Genomic DNA, 20,313 nt, shown 5'->3' on the forward strand with positions numbered 1-20,313 from the left:
GTGAGTAAACATGAGAAGCAACCAATATAATGGATCTTAAGCACACTTCTCTTTGCACTCTAGTACCTGATAGAAGACAATCAGGCTTTAAAAGGAAGGCTGGCCTCTGGGAACCCAATAGAAGCTTTCCTGAACTGGATAACTCAGTACTGTCCATTCAGGCTTCCAAATCAGCAACATGTACCTCTTAGATTTCATGGCTTTTAGCTTTAACCCCTTGATGCTGGGGCAGTATAAGTGTATATCTGTATTTGGCATTCAACATTGTCTTGGTCCATTTGAGCTGTTAGAATACCACAGAACACCATGTAACTTTTAGCAATAAGACAAATTTATTTCTCACAGTTCTAGAAGCCAGGAAGTTCAGGATCAAGGTGCTTGCAGATTTGGTGTCTGATAAGAGCCGTGTCCTAGGTGGCTGTCTTTTTGCTGTAATCTCACATGGTTGAAGGAGCAAGGAATGTCTCTGGGGTCCCTTTGATAAGGGTAGTAATCCCATTCATGATGGCTTTACCCTCATGACCTATTCACCTCCCAAAGACCCCATCTCCTAACACTATTACCTGCATTCCAGGATATATAAAAATTCATTTGTCAGTAACCAGAAATACAGAACACCACTGCCAGACAATGTAATCTACCCTAGAATTTTGCACGTTAAAATTAGAAATTTTTACCATAATTGGGAATTACTAAAGTCACCTGGGAGAATTCATTCATTTATTACTCAGTCAATAGATACCTACTGAGCACTTCCTATATCCCAGGCATTGTCATAGGTTCAGGGGATAAAACAATGAAAAGAAAGAGACAGAGAGACACAGCTTTGACCAACAAGGAGTGTCCTTTATAGTTGTGATGACTTTTGTCTTACTCTATGTCTTCTAGAACCTTGCTGTGTAAAGGACCAACCGTGCGGGTGTCACTTGAGAAGCGCTGAGAAACGCAGCTTCTCAGACTACACCCCAAATCTCCTAACACGGAATGTGTATTTTATTTTACAAGATCCCCAAGTGATTTGTATCCACATTAAAATTTGAGAATCACTGCTCTAGAAAACAGAGCCTGAGGCAAGGATTAAAGTTCTGATTTTATTTGAGAGTTCAAGCCCAGGGGAGTACAAGTAAGGGGAGAGGGAAGACAGGCAAGGGTGGCTGCAAAGCTATGGGATGCTGTGCTGGCTGCTGTGTCAAAATGAGTCTGGAAGGGGCACAGCAGCCCAGTCAGCAGGTATTATAGGTTTACTTGGCATGTGCATGTGGAATTTCTTCTCCAGAAAGATTCACACCAGGATCCCTCCTGACTCTTGCCTTCTTCTGATTGAGGTTCACGCTACTGGGCTTCCCAGGTGGTGCTAGTAGTAAAGGACCCACCTGCCTGCATCAGGAAGATCCCCTAGAGGAGGGTATCACAACCCACTCCAGTGTTCTTGCCTGGAGAATCCCATGGACAGAGGAGCCTGGTGGGCTATGGTCCATAGGGTCCCAAAGAGTCAGACACGACTGAAGTGATTGAGCATGTGTGCACCCCTGGCAGGTGCCACTCCTGTACTTCTTGGTTACAGTGTACAAGCCTGAAAGTGGAGGCATGGGCACAGACCAAGAAAGAGAAAAAAGAAGGGAGCAGTTAAGTTTTAATAAGAAGACATAAAGTTGGTGTCTTAAGACAATGCTTTTGGAAAATTCAGTAATAGAAGAGAAGTGCCATTGTCAGTCAGGAGAAACACAGAAGCTTGAATGTTGGAGGTTTGAATGTCAGATTTTGTCATCATGAGTAACAGTTATTGAAGTCTTTTTTAACATTTACTAGTCACTCTCTGCTTCCCTGTTTTATGACCTTCTATTGCTCTGGCAGCACTCAGGATCTCCACATACCTATTATTTTATTAGTTCCTTCCTCTCCCTGAATGTTTGATCATTCTTCTCCAATTTTTTTGATCCTTGTGGTTCATTTATCAATACCTTCTGGGTCTCAAATATTCAGGTCTATTGCTTCTCATCCGGCATATTGGCCCACACCACATATATGTCTGTTTGATATCATCGTGCCCATATCCTCATCCTTGAACAAGCTGTAAACCAAGTCCAGATAGAACCAAATAATCTGGGCCAGTAAATCTAGAATAGGTATCAAAGGAGAAACCATAGACCCCAGAGTAAGACAGACCCAAGACCCATAAGACACCTGGGTGCCTGGTGTACATGCTCTGAAAGGTGTGTGCCTTCCATGAGTGCTTCCAGTATGGGAGACTTTCATTCAGGTCAGCCATATTCTACTCTGTCTGGAACCTATGGAAATTGTGAAAACATGGCCCATACCTAAATGCCATAGGTAGTTATCCCCAAGTAATGGAAATATAAGTTTTCATTTTTATCATTTCTTATGCTTTTCAAAATTTCTTTGATAAAGTTGTATTGCTGTTATAATAAGAAAGAAACTCTTCAATTATTTTTATAAATTAATCTGTTTTGTCAAGGCAACTCTTTTAAGAACAGATTAACAAAAAACCAGAATGACACAGCAGCCATTAAATTTTAAATTATTTGCTTATTTTATAGACATTCAGTAAATCTCCTTAAACTCCAGTCTAGAGTTTAAAGCAATCTAGATTCCACAGCTCTCAAAATCCAGAGTAGGAATGTCTTTTTCTCACCACAAAAAAGAAGAAATAGATGAAGACACAGAGAGCAGAAATTGTCCTTTCTGAAGGCAATACTGAACTGCCAGATGACTAATGAAGCATTTCTTAAATGTCTGTGACTCTCATGTACTGGTGAAATTACTGCCCAATCCTACAGTAAGGAGAAGAGCCTTAAAAAAAAATCAGGGTGTGATGGTGGCCAGCACTAAAGTCCAAACACCTTTTAGGAAGGTGCCCAGTGTCACAGGATACTCTTAACCATTTCGTTTTCTTTTCTTTTTTTTTGAGCAAGAAGAGTCCTTATCAAATTTCTGCTTCACACTCTAACTTACAGGTGCCACAGTTAGCTGAAATATGCTTTCTACTAGTTGACCATTTGATCAGTTTTGATCAGCACATCAGAAGTAATTTTGTATAAATGTGAACAAATATGATTGTGCTTAATTACTCAGTTGTGTCCGACTCTTTGCAACCCCATGGACTGCAGTCCACCAGGCTCCTCTGTCCATGGGATTTTCCAGGCAAGACTACTGGAGTGAATTGCCATTTCCTTCTTCAGGGGATCTTCCCAACCTGAGGATCAAACCCATGTCTCCCGCAATGCAGGCAGCTTCTTTACCAACTACGCCATCAGCAAAGCCCTTAACAGGTATATTAGTTTATTTCTAAGAATTTATTGACTCCCAGCTACTACTTATACTTCTCATGCTATTAAAAAAAACTATCATCTCTACTCAGACTTACAAAATAATAGATCCTTACTTTGCAAAAGGGATTTACAAATCAGTTCAAAATTCATTGGTGCTAAAAAGCCTCCTGACCCAAATATCAATGTTCTCTTCAGAAGTTTTCACAGATCTTGAGCTGAAATTCCTGTGAAGAAGAAGGAAAAGTTGACGTTCTCACTGTGTTTGCTGCCCTTGTTTACTGGGACACTAGAAGCTTCAGGCCTAAAGCATACTGTTGATGTATGCAGGTCAAAAAGCAACAGTTAGAACCAGACATAGAACAATGGACTGGTTCCAAATTGGTAAAGGAGTACATCAAGGCTGTATATTGTCACCCTGCTTATTTAACTTATATACAGACTACATCATGTGAAATGCCAGGCTGGATGAAGCTCAAGCTGGAATAAAGAGTGCTGGGAGAAATATCAGTAACTTTAGATATGCAGATGATACCACCCTAATGGCAGAAAGTGAAGAGGAACTAAAAAGCTAAAGAGCCTCTTGATGAAGGCAAAAGAGGAGAGTGAAAAATCTGGCTTAAAACTCAGCATTCAGAAAACTTAGATCATGGCATCCAGTCCCATCACTTCATGGCAAAGAGATGAGGAAACAATGGAAACAGTAACAGACTTTATTTTCTTGGGCTCCAAAATTATTGCAGATGGTGACTGCAGCCATGAAATTAAAAGATGCTTGCTCCTTGGAAGAAAAGGAATGTCAAACCTTGACAGCATATTAAACAGCAAAGACATTACTTTGCCAACAGAGGTCCATCTAGTCAAAGCTATGGTTTTTCCAATAGTCATGTATGGATGTGAAATTTGGGTCATAAAGATAGTTGAGAGCTGAAGAATTGATTCTTTTGAACTGTGGTGTTGGAGAAGACCCTTGAGAGTCCCTTGAACTGCAAGGAGATCAGACCAGTTAATCCTAAAGGAAATCAACCCTGAATATTCATTAGAAGGACTGATGCTGAAGCTGAAGCTGAAGCTCCAATACTTTTGCCACTTGATGCAAAGAGCCAACTCGTTGGAAAAGACCCTGATGCTGGGAAAGATTGAAGGCAGGAGGAGAATGGGATGACAGAAGATGAGATGGTTGGTTGGCATCACTGACTCAGTAGACATGAGTTTGAGCAAGCTGTAGGAGATGCTGAAGGACAGGGAAGCCTGGTACATTGCTGTCCATGAGGTCATAAAGAGTCAGACACTACTTAGCAACTGAACAGCCCTAACAACTGGTGATTCTAATGAAATTTTCAGTTGTTTCATGTTTAGAAAATATCTCTTCAATAGGTAGTTAACTTGAGTTGTTTTATAAACCAAAGCACTATGACAGATGAAATAGCGCAGGGAAAGTCTGTATTGATGTCCTATTTTAATCAGATTTAAAAAGAGAAATAAAAGGAAAGTAGACACTGCAGAATTAAGAATCATAAAGTATTTCTAGCCTGCCTAAGAGTGGTAAGTAAAGTGGTATGTGCTGGAATTAAAAGATTTATATATTTGAAATAACTATGTCTAACATGTCAAAATAGATTGTATTTAAAAAAAATCATACTGCGTGCTTTAAACATGCTTCTATCAGGCACTTGCCATGGGGAAGGGATTTTGTTATATAAAAGATATAAAGAACACTGTTTCAACAGATATGGAGTTGGAAATGGAATATGATTACTTCTTAAAATATGCAATGTAGAAAACAAATCACTTCACAATTATGTACCTTGTCCAAGAAGAAAATATTATTTCTCTTTTGCTGCAGAATATAAACTGCTTTGGATTGAGTTTTAAAATGTGTGCAGGCTCAGTGACATTTTACAATTTTAAATGTTACAATACTCTTTGGAAATTTTGAGACATTCCCTCCAGAAACCACTTTGACAAGGAGAGCAGACAAGAAAAGTTTCCTCAAAAACAATCTTGCTGTTTTACTTTGCAACAAATTAAAATATGTATAGAATAAACCCTATAGTATAATTATATATTTTTCATATATAGAATAGTTATAATATAGTAATAAATTTTTACAACATATAATAATGTTTACTTTGTAAAAACTCTGAATGCTATGACTTATTGGAGGAGAAGGGGGCAACAGAGGATTAGATGGTTGGATGTCATCACTGGCTCAGTGGACATGAGTTTGAGCAAACTCCGGGAGATAGTGAAGGACAAGGAAGCCTTGTGTACTGCCGTCCCTGGGGTCACAAAGAGTTGGACATAACTGAGCGACTGAACAACAACAACAGCTGGTTTACTATTTGCATTTGAATTTATATGATGAACAGAATTCAAAAATTATTACCAACATAAATACTTTTTAGTTACAGGAAGAGTTGATGAAAGTGGATTCTAAGTACTTATTTCTCGTCAATTCAAAATTTCTAGCTAATAGGGCAGTTCTTTTATTGGGATAGAATTACTTTTATTATTTCTTTCAGTTCCACCATTTATTTAGATTACATCTTTTTCCTAATCATAATTAACCCCTTCTTAGAAATCCACTTTTTTAATTTACATTTTTATAATCCTCCTTACACCTTTAGGATTTTCTCTTTTTTTGTCTTTTGGCAATTTTTCCAGTTGATTTTTTTTTTTTTCTCTTCTCTTCCAGTTGATTTTTAAACTTGAAAGTCTCTGTGAGCTCACATTGATATCTCCCACAGTGCCAATCCTTAGAGAAAGCTTTCAATAAAAGAGTTCTGAATGGACTCAGCTTTAAAATGGATCACAAATTACCAAAGAGGCATTTTCTGAAGAAAGACTCGCATTTAACTTCTGATAAATATTGGTGTATATTGTAGAATTTTAAAAAGAGAGTTGTTGTATTTCAGGTAGGGAGGGAGTAAGGAAGAAGTACTGGACTGAGAAGAAATGAACTCTCCAGTAGGCTCCATCAGAAAATAGTCCTGTGAACTTTCCCAAGTAGCCAACTGCTGTCATCCTGCCTTTACTTGGCCTGCTTCATGGGATTGTTGCTTACAGTCCCATGAGATAAAGTATGAGATAACACGTTGAGTACTTAGAAGTACCATAAAAATAGGCAGTATTATTACACTATGTCTTAACCGTGGCACACTGAACATTATAAAATAATATTGTCATTCTAAGGTCCTTGGCCATTGCATTATGTTGGAATGGAAAAATTTTTTTCTTTAGAAAAATTGAGACCCTGGAAAAAATTTTTTAAAAAATAAAAGATCTAGGATTTACCAATGCTTATACTTTGACTTTGACAGCTAAGAGTTGGACACAACTTAGCTACTGCTGCTGCTGCTAAGTCACTTCAGTCAGGTCTGATTCTGTGCGACCCCATAAACAGCAGCCCACCAGGCTCCTGTGTCCCTAGGATTCTCCAAGCAAGAATACTGGAATGGGTTACCATTTCTTTCTCCAATGCATGCATGCATGCTAAGTCGCTTCAGTCGTGTCTGACTCTGTGCAACCCCATGAACAGCAGCCCACCAGGCTCCTCTGTCCATGGGATTCTCCAGGCAAGACTACTGGAGTGGGTTGCCATTTCCTTCTCCGACTTAGCTACTAAACAATAACAAACTTTGAACTAGACCGCAGCATACCCAGATTGTTGTAGGAGGTTGCTTTGGAAGATTGTACTAACATCAGCTAACACATACGGAGTATGTGTACTCTGTTAAGCCCTGGGTTGACATCTTAGGGCACATTGTCTCATTTAATCCTCAATACTGCCCTATAAAGGTGGGCAGTATTATTGAATTCAATTTGTGGGTGAGGAAATTGTAGCTTAGATAGACTAATGTGTCTAAGGCTATACAGATCAAAAGGTGCAGAGCCAAACCTGAATCCACATTTGTTTTACTCCCGAACCAATGCTCATTTGTTCTTTTTTGGCCTGGCAATGCTATTAGCTAAAGCCCAATCAGTTTTCTAGCAATCCACATCCATGAGGAAGAAAATTAAATAGTAAGAATTATATTATTTAATATCAAATTAATTTGAAGATACCTATGGAGTCACATGGATCTTTAGAGGTAGTTAAGGAAAATTTTGGCATCTTTCAAATAAAGAGTTTTAAGCATAATTATGAGGAAAATTAAATAGCAAAATAAACTTATTTAATGAGTTATTGCTTAAGACATGCCTGTTAGCAATGCATGAATTTTCCAGATATGTAATTTATGTCATAATATCAGGATTTTGTTCTCTAATGTGACATTTGAATTATGATAACTTCCATTAAGAAGATAATAATATGCCAGTTGAAAAATCATTCTGGTTTTCCAGACTCTCATATATTGGCAATATGTATGATATTTTCTCTTGAAAAATTGCAGCGTAGTTATCATTGTAGAGAAGGCAAAAAATTTAATTTACAAGTAGGTAGGCTAAAAGAGAAATGTGTTTTAACATTTAAAATTGCAAGTCCAATTTGGCAGCCAGGTGATTTGCTAAGTAGAATATTTATAATTATTGTAACACTTTTAAAAAATATGAAAAAGCTTGCATGTTTTATTTTGGCTAATGAGACTGAATACATAATTGTTCGATGTCTTAAAAATAAGCACATAAAAATGGTGTGATCATAATTGCTCATTTTATTAGTGGACATTTTTAAGTATTGCATAAATATCTTCTCAGGATGTTTGCTAATGAAGTCTCAGACAATTTACAAAATAAAATTACTACTACTAAAGTGAGCCGAAGCAGTATGTCAGTGGTCAGTAATCCTATAGATCCTTATATACAATACTTGTGTTATATTTCTTCTTTGTTTAAGAACCTACTATAGACATTTAGTTTTATTTATTGCTATAGATTTTATGTATACCTCTCATTAATGTGATAAGAATTGTAGGTTAAAAAAAAAAGTGGTAAAAATGGGAATCATTTTGATCCTTCCCTGCAATCTATTTCTTATTGACTCCTTGGACCTTGTCATCATAACAGATATAGCAGTTCATAGCTTTAAATGGAGAAATAGATAATGAAAAAGCAAATTGTCCTAATAGCATATTTGGGAGAAAAGATGTTTAAAAACTTTTTTAAAACTTTTGGGAGTTTAAAAACTTTTGGGAGAATGGCATTGAAGCATGTAAATTACCATATGTGAAACGAATCACCAGTCCAGGTTCAATGCATGATACAGGGTGCGCGGGGCTAGTGCACCGGGATGACCCAGAGGGATGGGATGGGGAGGGAGGTGGGAAGGGGGTTCTGGAAGGAGAACACATGTATACCCATGGCGGATTCATGTCAATGTATGGCAAAACCAATACAATATTGTAAAGTAATTAGCCTCCAATTAAAATATATAAATTTATATTAAAAAATAAAATGTAAAACTGAAATATTAAAAAAAAACCTTTTGATCATGACATTTTAGTATAACAATATTGATGGTTCTGTTGATTCTAAGGGACCTTGTAGCAATTGACCCCAAGAAATATTTGTAATGGATGCACTTCAATTAATACAACATTTCACATAACTCAGAATTATGCACATCTGTCATAACTGTGTCATAAATTCAAGTGGTGAATGTGAGTTTGAAAGAAGATTCTTCAAATCACTTAGACACAAGGCAAAATTACATTTCTACATCAGATTCCTTGTTTTACATAATGCCAGAGCTTTAAAAAAAACAGAATCAGCAATATAAAACTGTTATCATACATAGATTTAGAAACTTTATGTACAACTTATGTTAGAAGTCAGAAAATCGTTTATTCCATACCTGGTATCTAGTTTCATAAAGGCTTAAAAATGGCAATCCTAAATAATAACCAAGAATTTTATACATGAAATGAATATTTTATTATTGCTTTGGGATAGTTTCAGAATTGACTTAGTGAACTTCAAGATCTTTTTCTTGCTTTATCCAGACTAAAACCTAACCCTTTCTCAGTATAAAGTTATCAAATGAGCTGGCAGCATCCCCAAACCTAAATGTAGTTTCTAAATGTTGTCAAAGAATTATACCCAGAATCTCTAATGCTCTCAAAGGACCGTAACGCTGTGCAGTTTTATCTTGTGTATGCAAAGAAAATGGTGCTGACTGGAATACCCAAGTGGGTTATATGCCTTCATTCATCCAAGAATGTCTGTGTTTATAATTTACCTTCACCTTGTCATTTATTTTTTTTCTTTCTATCTACATACAGTCATGAATCTTTAGAGAAACTTAGCTGCACTTCGCCATTTCCTTCTCCAGTGGGAGTTTAAATGCTGTTATTATGTAGGGAAAGTGAAAGTTGGAAACATTTTCCCTAAATAGAATGTGGATCTTTTCTATGAGAGTGGTATAATTCTGAAAACTTTTGTTGGGCATTCTCCACATGCTGGTTTCAGTGATGGAGGAAGAAAAAGAAACAATACAAGATTGGTTCTTGCCTTCAAGTATCTCCTGGTGTAGTCGTCAAGATTGCTGTAAAAACAAGCAGCATCCTACAAAATAAGAAATGCAAGATAGTCACTTTAGTTAAGCAATTTAAATGGCTCTGCCCCTTTGTAGAACCAACATAAAGAATTATGTTACTGATGCTTTCAATTTAAAGGAGTATTCCTGGGCAAAGATTTGAGAGAGAAAATGTTTGATCTAAAAGATATAGAAATAGATACATAATTCACCAGACTCCCATATTCAGATAAATATTTTTCTCATTCAGAGTAGCTACCTAAGGAAGCTATGCAATACTCTTTTGATTAGAACATTTTAAAATTTCCTCTGGTTGACTTTTCTTTAATTTCATGTTAAAATAGTATTTTAAAGAAATGCCACATAGTTTTCAAGTGCTGTGTTTGGTTTCTAATATGTGGAGTTAGCTTCTTTCTTGAGATCAGTATTAGAGTTCAGATTGGATCTGTTATTCCTTGACCCTTAGGTTGGAAGGCATTCATTAGTGACAATGGCTGGGTCTTACAATAAATCTAGTCTAGGCTGGAAGATTGGCACAAATGAAGACAGATTCTATTTAGAATTGTTTTCACTTAGGGTTTCTAATGAACCAGCAAACAGCACAACAAACGTGAGACTGAGATACAGGTCAGTGGAGACATTTTCTGATGCCTCCCTTCCTTGGGAGGGGAGGCATATTGAAAGAGGTCAGGGCAGTCCACACACCATGAGGAATCTGCTTAGACAAACCAGGTCAGAATTTCTCTCACAGGCTGTGAGGCTAGGAGAAGGGTGTTTATCTGTCATGATAGCAGGAATTTCTTCCTGAATCACCATTATTTACTCTTTTTTTTTTACTGAGTCATCAAACAGCTGCCATCAGTCTTCAGAATAGTATTTAAATTTCCAAAGAGGCCACTTTGCTGAATCCTGTGGTTGATTTAATCACTACTGGCATAGTTGTTTGTGGTTTAATAACTGAGTTGATTTTGTCATCCAAAGTAGTTATTGGGCACCCAGTTTGGAGAAAATACTATGCTGACATGTAATGCCATAATATTTAAATAATATAGAATCTCCTTTAAAGGAGATATTTTAACAGAAAAGGTTTAGGTAAAAAAAAAGTTCCATACAAAATTATAAAAAGTATTCCTATTTTTTAATTATTTGGGGAAAATACTAGGTAGAGAAGCTTAAAAAGATTTGGTCTAAGTTCTGCCCATTAGTTTAGCTGTGACTAAGAAATTTTAGCTATTAGCTAAATCAAACATTTAGATGTTCTGTCTTTGATATGATAGCATGTAATATAAGCTTATCAGGAATTCTCATTTCATTGCTATTAAATTTTGTTATTTTAAATACTTCCCATCCACATGTACTTGGCACTACGATATATAAAAGAGTGAATACCTTAGGTCTTTTAAAAACAGAAAATCTGAGTTTAGTCTCAGCTTTGAAATAGCATAGTTTTGAGCAAGTCCCTTAACCTTCCTGGAGCTCAGTTTCTCAATTTATAAAGTGGGTATTTTTGAATCACAAACCAGTTTACCAGTAATTAGATCACTCAAGAGATTCTATAGAAGATAGACATGTAATAGCAAGGCGATTGTTTGGAAAAGTCAAATATCATCTGTTACTCAAAAGGTCTAAATACCTATTCGTTCCTATGGAGGTGTTTTGTTATCTGTCAACACACACACATACACAGTAGTTGATAATACAATTATTAAAACATTCTTTTACTCATTTACTTTCTACCTCTTGTCAAATAATGTGCTTCCCCATAATCCAGATAAACAATGATTCCCCACATCTTTTAGAATCCTTCACAACAGTATCCTCAGGAATCATTTCCTTCTTTACATTCTAAATACTAAAGGCATTTAACATAAAAATCTGTTTCTTATGGCAATGTGTGCTCGCTCACTCAGTCTTGTCTGACTCTTTGCAACCCTTTGGACTATAGCCCTCCAGTTTCCTCTGTCCATGGAATTTTCCAGGCAAGAATATCGGAGGGGTTGCCATCTCCTCCTCCAGGGGATCATCACGACCCAGAGATTGAACCCGTGTCTCTGATGTCTCCTGCATTGCCAGCAGATTCTTTACTGCTGAGCCATCAGGGAAGCCCTACTTATATCTATACGTCTTTTTTTTTTTTCCAAAATAAAGATTGTGAACCATAAGAATTAATAAACTCTTTTTAGAAGGATGAACACTAATTCTAAGCCTAATTTTTCAAACTACCAAACAGCTCAATATTAGAAGATACCAGTTGTTATGTAGACAGAGCCTTAAGTATGTGGAATTCTTTGTGGCATTTATTACAACTTGATGCTATTTTTACAATCCAAATTCAAAACTATGGTAATGTGTAATATCATGAGCTCCATAGTATAACAACTATTAGCATCTCTCATGAAAAAAATCAGCCAATACTGCACCCAAGGTGGCATCACCACAGTGGAACCGGTGAGTCAGCCATGGCAGAGGAGGCAGTTGAGTTAGTTGCAGGCATGTCAAAAAAAAAACAAGCTCATTTTAATGGCTTTTAGATTTGGTTGTATTTTTAAGATATCTTCTTGAAAACATTTTAAGATTTACCGATATTATTTTGAGTTCTTATAATTTAGATTTATAGAATACCTTCCATCCCAAAGAATCTAATACAGTCTAATACAGAGGCACTTTACTAACCACATACTAGTTTGCAACAGGGTAATACTGCAGTTACCATGGCAACTACATTATAACTCTTTCTTTTCACTAACTTGGATTTTTTTTTTTTTTTTTTTACAATTCTCTCTTCATACTGACATTTTCAATGCTTGAGCTCTAGTGAAGATGATTTTTACCTTTTCACACTGTGAAAAGTTGAATTAATTTTTTCAAAGGATTTTGTACTGGTTGAATTTTTTGTATCAGGATACTTAAATTTAGAACTTGCTGGTCAAATCAAGAAAAAATGGCTCATGGGGGACTTCCCTGATAGTCTAGTGGCTAAGATTCCAGGCTCCCAATGCAGGAGGCCCAGGTTCGATCCCTGGTCTGGGAACTGGGTCCTACATGCTGCAACTAGGACTTCGCATGCCACAACTACAACTCCCGCATGCTGCAGTGAAGATCCTTAGTGCCACAACTAACACCTAGCACAGCCAAATAAATACATAAATATTTTTTTAAAGGCTTATGAAGCAATAATGTTATCTAGTTTTTCCCCTAACTGTAAGACACAAACATAATATTTACTTCATGTTTTTTTATGAAAAATTTCAGTGTGCCCAAGCCACATTAAAATGCAAAATAAAACGCTGTTGGGATTTAGTTTTTATCAAGAGAACCCATGAAAGACTGGCACAAAAATAGCTGTATATTAGTTGTGTGATAAACTGAGATGAAGTGGCCACAGGAAAAGTAATGGAGGAAACATGAAAGGCTAATAGAAGCTTATTTTCAAGAGTGTAGTACTGACTTTTGCAAGATAACTGTGAAGGATACAGATCGATTTTGCATTTTCTGTCATCAGCATCATATTAAGCCATGCCCATATCCAACATAGGTGCTAATGTATACATTTTATCTGTAAAATACAAACATAGTAGTACATACTTTATAGATACTGACTACTACTGAACTATGTTAGTGTTGCTGCACTGTTTAAGATAAGATGATGCACTGAACCCACAATAAAAATACTAAGCACCAGATGTGGTTAAAACACAAGAACCAAGAAAAGTCAAGAACAAAAACCAAGGGAAATAGGATCTTTCTGAAAGGATAGATTAGGGTTTCCCAGGTGGCACTAGTGGTAAAGAACCTGCTTGCCAATGCAGGAGACATAAGAGATGCGAGTTCAATTCCTGGGTCAGGAATATCCCCTGGAGGAAGGCATAACAATCCACTCCAGTATTCTTGCCTGGAGAATCCCATGGACAGAGGAACCTGACAGGCTACAGTCCATAGGGTTGCAAACACGACTAAAGTGACTTAGTACAAAGGGATAGATTAGATACCTGGAAATGGGGTACTGCCATTACAATTAAATGAAAATGCAGAATTGGCATTGGAATTAGGAAGTGGCTGGAGGTTGGAAGAATTTTGAGGAACATGGTAGGAAAATCTTGGATTGCCTTGAACAGACTCTTAGAAATATAGACTTTGAAGATGTTGCTAGTGTGGGTACAGTAGGAAGTGAGAACGTATTGTTGGGAACTAGAAGACAGGAGATCTTTGTTATATAATGGCAAAGCTCAATGAAATTGTGCCCTTCAGTTACATTAAAAACTTGTAAAAGGTGAGTGAGTATATCTTGTTAAGGAGAATTCCAAGCAAAATGTTGAAGATGTGCCCTGCTTCTTGCTAATTAAAGCAAAATGCAAGAAGAGAGATATAAGTTGAAAGAAGAACTTAAACAAAAAGGAACCAGGGCATGATAATTTGGGATATTCTCACCCTATTCAGATGAAAAAAAAATGCTAAAATTAAGAGATTACTTCTGAAAGTATGCCATATTAAAAAAAAAAGGCAAAGATATGGCTATACCACCATATACAACCATCTTTGCTGTAACCTTTGAAAGATTAAAAGATCAGAATGTTCAGTCATAAGAGATTAACGTTAAACATCAATTAAATTAGAGATCTTCTAGAAATCTGTTTGGCCCTCAGTCATCTCAACAAGAGCCAAAGATGGAGAAAGGATTATCTCAAAAAATTTTGTGGATGCAGCTTCTTTCTAATGGAGAGTATTGCTATGCCATCCACAAGAAATCCACAAAGTTCTTAAGAAAATTATATCCGCAGAGACACTACCAATTTGCATGGAAAGAAACAAGAGAGTACAAAATGAAAAGAGGCTATTGGACTCCAAAATTCTATCTATAGGAAGTAGGTTAATAAGACTACAGTTGCACGCATATGCTACTGTTAATGAAAAAAGGAGGATGACTCAGAGGGCAGAACCAGTAATCCAGGAACCAGAACTGAGAGCCCCTAGATAAGAAACTACATCTTGATTCTGGCCTTGTCAGATCCCAAGCACAGAATCCAGTCAAGCTCCCTCAAACTTCTTACCTGTGGAACCATGAGATAATAAATAAGTGTTGTTCTAAGCCCATAAGTTTGCTGATAATTTGGTATGTAGCAATATAAACCTAATACAGATATTAATCACTGGATTCTCTAAAAGATTCTCAAGAGTTTAGCTCATATAGTTCAAAAGAGAGAAAAAAAAATGGTTCCTAGAGATTTTATGTATACTCCTAAACTGTTTACAAAAGATTTGCTCTGGAAATGTCTTTTAAATGCTATACTATCTATATGGTTTCTATAGAAATGCAGTTTTTAAGCTTTCCAGGAAGGAAAAGGAAGTTTACACAGCTGTTAAACAACCCACGGTGTCCCACACAGAGGCCTAACTATTTAAACTAAAAAGGCTGAGGAAAGCTTTTTTTACTTAAAAAAGCCAAATTCTTTATTTTGAAAGTAGTAACAAAGATCAGATAGTTAAAGGATGATTTTTCCTTTGAATTGTCCTAATTTCAGATTTAAAATATTTTTAAATGATAGTTTTTACTTTTTACAATATAAGTTCTCTGTTTAGTGATTAATGTTAAATGAAGATAAAATTCAGGTTATTATTTTTCATTGACATTTATTTTATGCTTGTATGAAATTTGTTTTATTGTGATATCATAAATCTGAAGTCTGTGAGTCATTTCTAACTTATAGTACGAGTTCACCTTTATCACTTGAGACAAGGGCTTTGTATCACAGTTTAAATAAGATATTGTTGTCCTGAGATGAGAGCGCTACTTAACAAGCATGTTTTGGCATCACACCTCCTCTTTATCTGAACTAGCTTCAAAAATACTAATGTCAAAAATAACATCAGCTTACAATGGGCTTGCAGCAATGATGGTAGTTTTAGTAACTGAATCAACCTTAGCCAAGTGCCAGTAGCTGGCTCAAGTCATATTTTAGGATATTATTTTCTGTGACTTACACTCAGAACACTGGGGCTTAGATGTAGGCAGTCACAAAGAAGACTAGAAGCCAGTGGTGGTGAACAGTCTCTTCCCTGCTGTACCATACACACAAAAAGTAGGTATGATAAAGTGTATGTTGATGAGATGACAATGACTAAATGAGCATAGCTGCCATTGGAGAGCAGTGGACCCTTTACAATAGCTTTGAGTTCTGTTCATTAATGAAAGCTGACAGAATTAACCACCTCTTATTGTCATATTTATTCAGATTTATTTGTGTTACTGCCAAATGAAGTTGAAATTAGAATTGCTTAATAACAATAACAAATTAAACAAACTACTAACCTATACTAGTAGGCAAAGGGCTCAAAAGAAAATAAGAAGTAAGTCACTCAAGCAGCAAAGTGACTTTTTTTTAAACTTTGCTTTCCTCTAGTAAATGGTCTTATTTTCTTTGGTCTTTTTGTCCTATTTAGCTTTTTTCAAAGCTGTTTTCAAAGTTGAAAGAAATACATCTGGTTGTTTTACTTCCACCCCTCCCTTTCCCATAGTCACTTATATGACCTGGTAGTGGAAATTCTATTTGGACAATATGACAACTACACATGTGCTCTTTAATTTAATGATATTAGAAAGATTTTGAAGGAAGATTGCTGTAACTAAGGTGATCATTTATCCCACTTTGCTTAGGACAGTCCCAGTCTATGCCTATTAATAGCCTCTTCTTTCATTCTCAAAACTCTCCTGGTTTAAATGGTAAATTACAGTCACCCTAGCTGTAACTAAGCTGGGCTAAAGGATGGTATAGAAAAAGGTATGAACTTTAATAGTTGAAATTTTGGTAGAACCAAGTTATTAATAACAGCAAGGACAGAATTGCCTTTCTTGGCACTGGGATCTCTGTCTACTCTACAGAACTTTGTCAACTTTTAGGAGTGTTTTCAAGTATTTAAGCATTTTTTTCTTGTTTATATGCAAGAAAATTGAACTATCCAGGTTATTATAGAATTATAATAAATGAGAGGATATTTTTCCATTCAGTAATTTTAAAAATATTCCTAACAAAAATTCTTATTGAAATTATATTTTAGAAATATAAATGGAGTTTTAATAAAATGAAATCATAGATTTGAAAAAAAATTTAGAGGACATTATTGGTGCTGATAATTTGGAGTGAAGAAAAAGTGTTTAAATGCAAAATATTTAAAATGCTACAGCAAACAGAATAAAATTAGTAGAATGGTGTCTTTTTCAGTTAGTTTAATATTCTTTGTCATATATAATTTTTGAAGGCTATTTTTGTTATGTTTCAGTGTTTATTATAGTTTAAAGAAAATGTTTCTTGTCCCAGACCAGGCTCTCATTCCTACTAATAGCAAGTAAATCATTTTTTATCATAATTTATAGTAACATTTTGGAGAAATTTAATTGAACCCAGACAAGTTATTTCCTTTGTCTCTCCTTCTAACAATAACTATTTATGGTGAGTTGAATAAACAAAGCTTACTGCAAAGAATTGATTTTAGAATCCCCATGTAGGTTGTAACAGACAGTATTCCCATTTGAAGATTCACAGTGTTTACTTACAATATACTTAGTATAAGGTTTTAGGGATTTTTGAGAGGGCATTAGAGTCTGCTACCAATAAAAATGAAGACATAGAGGAGTAAAATATCTGGTGATTAGGCTGCCAAAACCCTTCCATAAGAAGTATAGACATACAACTTTCAGTTAGAGCCAACATACTTTCAGTTTAGCATTTTGTTACCTTATTAATAATTAATGTAATGCAACAACCCCACCTGGACCATGAAATAATAAGACATAATTCCAAAGAATTTTATAATATATTTTTTATGTAAAAAAATTATCTAACAATCTTACAGTGTACTTTCATTCAGTATGTTTTTCCCCAGTTACCAAGTAGTAGCACTTTTACAGGATGAAAGTTGCTGTGGGGTTCTGCTGTTGTAAGCATAACAGGGGGTTAATCGCAATGTCATACTTTCATTCTCAGCTTTTTAATGAGGTACACTTATGGCCAAAGTAAAGCATTCTATAAAAATGTGGAGATGGTGTAATGATTGTTATGACTGAGTTGTGTGTTTTAGCCATCCAGCTTACTGAGACTATTAAATTACAGTGGCCAGTACTATACTTATGAGTTAATAAAATGGCAGTTATTTAAGGAAACAGTTTTTTGTTTCCCTAAGTAGACGTTATGTTTGCCTGTGTGAACAACTAGAGGATGTAGAGCGCTCTTTACTACATCACTGCTGGAAGGTCTATGTGTTTTCCAGGAAAAAAAATGAAAAAGAGAGGAAGAGCAGGTAAAGAAAGAGAGATCTGCCAGCCTCAGATTTGCCTCATTTTTGAGAGCATTCATAACGGTTTATTCTTCATAAATGAAGTATGCTCGGATTTCAGTGATTTAATTTTTGAAAAGATACTGTTCCTACACAATCTGTAATCGCAAAATAACTAACCACATTACTGCTAACATGACTACATTTTCTCATTATGAAGCATGAGATAGGCTCTTGGACTTGTTTTCCACTGAGGATAAGGAAAAGAAGCTGTATGACACTTAGAGTCGCTACAGCAGAAGGGACCTTGGGGTCCAAGTGGCCTTATGGAATGGACCTGGAGGGAGGCCTCAGCTTCAGCCTAACAGCTCTGATGCTTGATAAACCACTGAAAGGCTTTGCCTGTGCCTCAGTTTATCTGTTAAGGACAATCTACGCATTCCATCATGTCCAATTTATGAGGACAAGAGAGAGAATCTATGTGAACCCCAAGGAGAACACATTCCTAGTGTAAAGTATGCAGAACAATGGACAAGTCACAGCAGAAGGAGAAGGGCCAGTTGCTTTTATTCTCTACTCTGAAGCCATAGCAGGTGCTGAGGTCACCATTGGGTAGAACAGTCTTGAGGTGCTTCTAAGAAATTAACCCAGCTTAGAAGGGATTAGGTTAAAGTTTCACCAGGGGAGCAACTTTCTAGGGATGATCATTATACAAAGTCTTTTAAGAAGGTTTATAGGAAAAGCATTAGCCAGCCCAATCCCCTGTATCCTACCGGGTTCTATCTGCTTGCTTGAGAATCATGTCTCTCTAAGTACTTTAATTGCGATCTGTATTTTTCTAGTCAACAAAGGTATGTTCTACTCAAAGTAAAACATCTTCTAATAGAAATGTTCTCATTTTTCCTTAATCCAAGAACCACAGGGAAGCTGAAGAAATTTCATTTTGAAACTATAGTATACAGATAATACAGAAAGGACTGAATGAGCGTTATTAATTATATGGAACAAATAGGAAATATACAGTGAAAAGAATAAAAAATACTAGCATAAAAAATTTATATGATTACAAAAAGAGTTTCTAAGAGCTTGAATATATAGATATATATGTGTCTGTATATATAGGTATAATTTATATTGAAATATTAAATATATAAAGTATATATTAATATATTGTTTCTTCTGAGGAATCAGCCACTTTGGGACTGAGATGTTTTATCTTTGCAATAAGTAGCTGGATAATTAGAAACTCTCCAAAGTCTCAATCAACCTTTACTTTCTAGGTTTGTGGTTACCATCAGTCATCCTAAGTATGTCAGTTCAGTTCAGTTCAGTTGCTCAGTCATATCCACCTCTTTGCGACCCCATGAATTGCAGCACGCCAGGCCTCCCTGACCATTACTAACTCCCAGAGTTTACTCAAACTCATGTCCATCGAGTCGGTGATGCCATCCAACCATCTCATCCTCTGTCGTCCCCTTCTCCTCCTGCCCTCAATCTTTCCCAGCATCAGGGTCTTTTCAAATGAGTCAGCTCTTCGCATCAAGTGGCCAAAGTATTGGAGTTTCAGCTTCAACATCAGTCCTTCCAATGAACACCCAGGACTGATCTCCTTTAGGACAGACTGGTTGGATCTCCTTGCAGTCCAAGGGACACTCAAGAGTCTTCTCCAACACCACAGTTCAAAAGCATCAATTCTGCAGCGCTCAGCTTTCTTCACAGACCAACTCTCACATCCATACATGACTACTGCAAAAACCATAGCCTTGACTAGATGGACCTTTGTTAGCAAAGTAATGTCTCTGCTTTTTAATATGCTATCTAGGTTGGTCATAACTTTCCTTCCAAGGAGTAAGCATCTTTTAATTTCATGGCTGCAGTCACCATCTGCAGTGATTTTGGAGCCCCCCAAAATAGAGTCAGACACTGTTTCCACTGTTTCCCCATCTATTTGCCATGAAGTGATGGGACCAGATGCCATGATCTTAGTTTTCTGAATGTTGAGCTTTAAGTCAGGTAAAGCATTTATCTAAAGTGAAAGCTGTAACCATCAAATGATATTTACGTAATGGTAACCATGTAAAATTCTTCAAAGGGGACAGAAAGAGGACTTTAAAAGGAGAAATAAAGCTGCTATTTATTGAGCACTACCACATTCTGGATGGAAAAATAATTGTAATAATAATAGCAACAACAGTAACAACAGTCACAGATAAAACAAGTAAATGGATGCAGGTTAAAGTCTCAGATGCCAGGCTTTGCGCTAAATACCCATGGATACAT

At 36.2% G+C, this 20,313-nt stretch overlaps 1 protein-coding gene across 4 annotated transcripts in view; it reads left to right on the forward strand.

The window, feature by feature from the left end:
* The window catches only part of ZNF385B (zinc finger protein 385B), a 455,851-nt gene that overhangs the window by 289,759 nt on the left and 145,779 nt on the right, over window positions 1-20,313 (forward strand). The window contains exon 1 of one of the 4 annotated variants that reach the window (XM_081579477.1): window positions 15,755-15,842. The exons of 2 other annotated variants lie outside the window; for them this stretch is intronic. The gene's annotated coding sequence lies outside the window, so the exon portion shown is untranslated. Of the gene's footprint in view, window positions 1-15,754; window positions 15,843-20,313 lie in introns of those variants that run through there. One more of the 4 variants, XM_081579481.1, reaches the window with a different exon arrangement.

This window comes from Giraffa tippelskirchi, chromosome 3 (assembly GCF_054371585.1).
Source record: "Giraffa tippelskirchi isolate mGirTip1 chromosome 3, T2T-mGirTip1v1.2.pri, whole genome shotgun sequence".
In the NCBI taxonomy this organism is placed as follows: domain Eukaryota; kingdom Metazoa; phylum Chordata; class Mammalia; order Artiodactyla; family Giraffidae; genus Giraffa; species Giraffa tippelskirchi.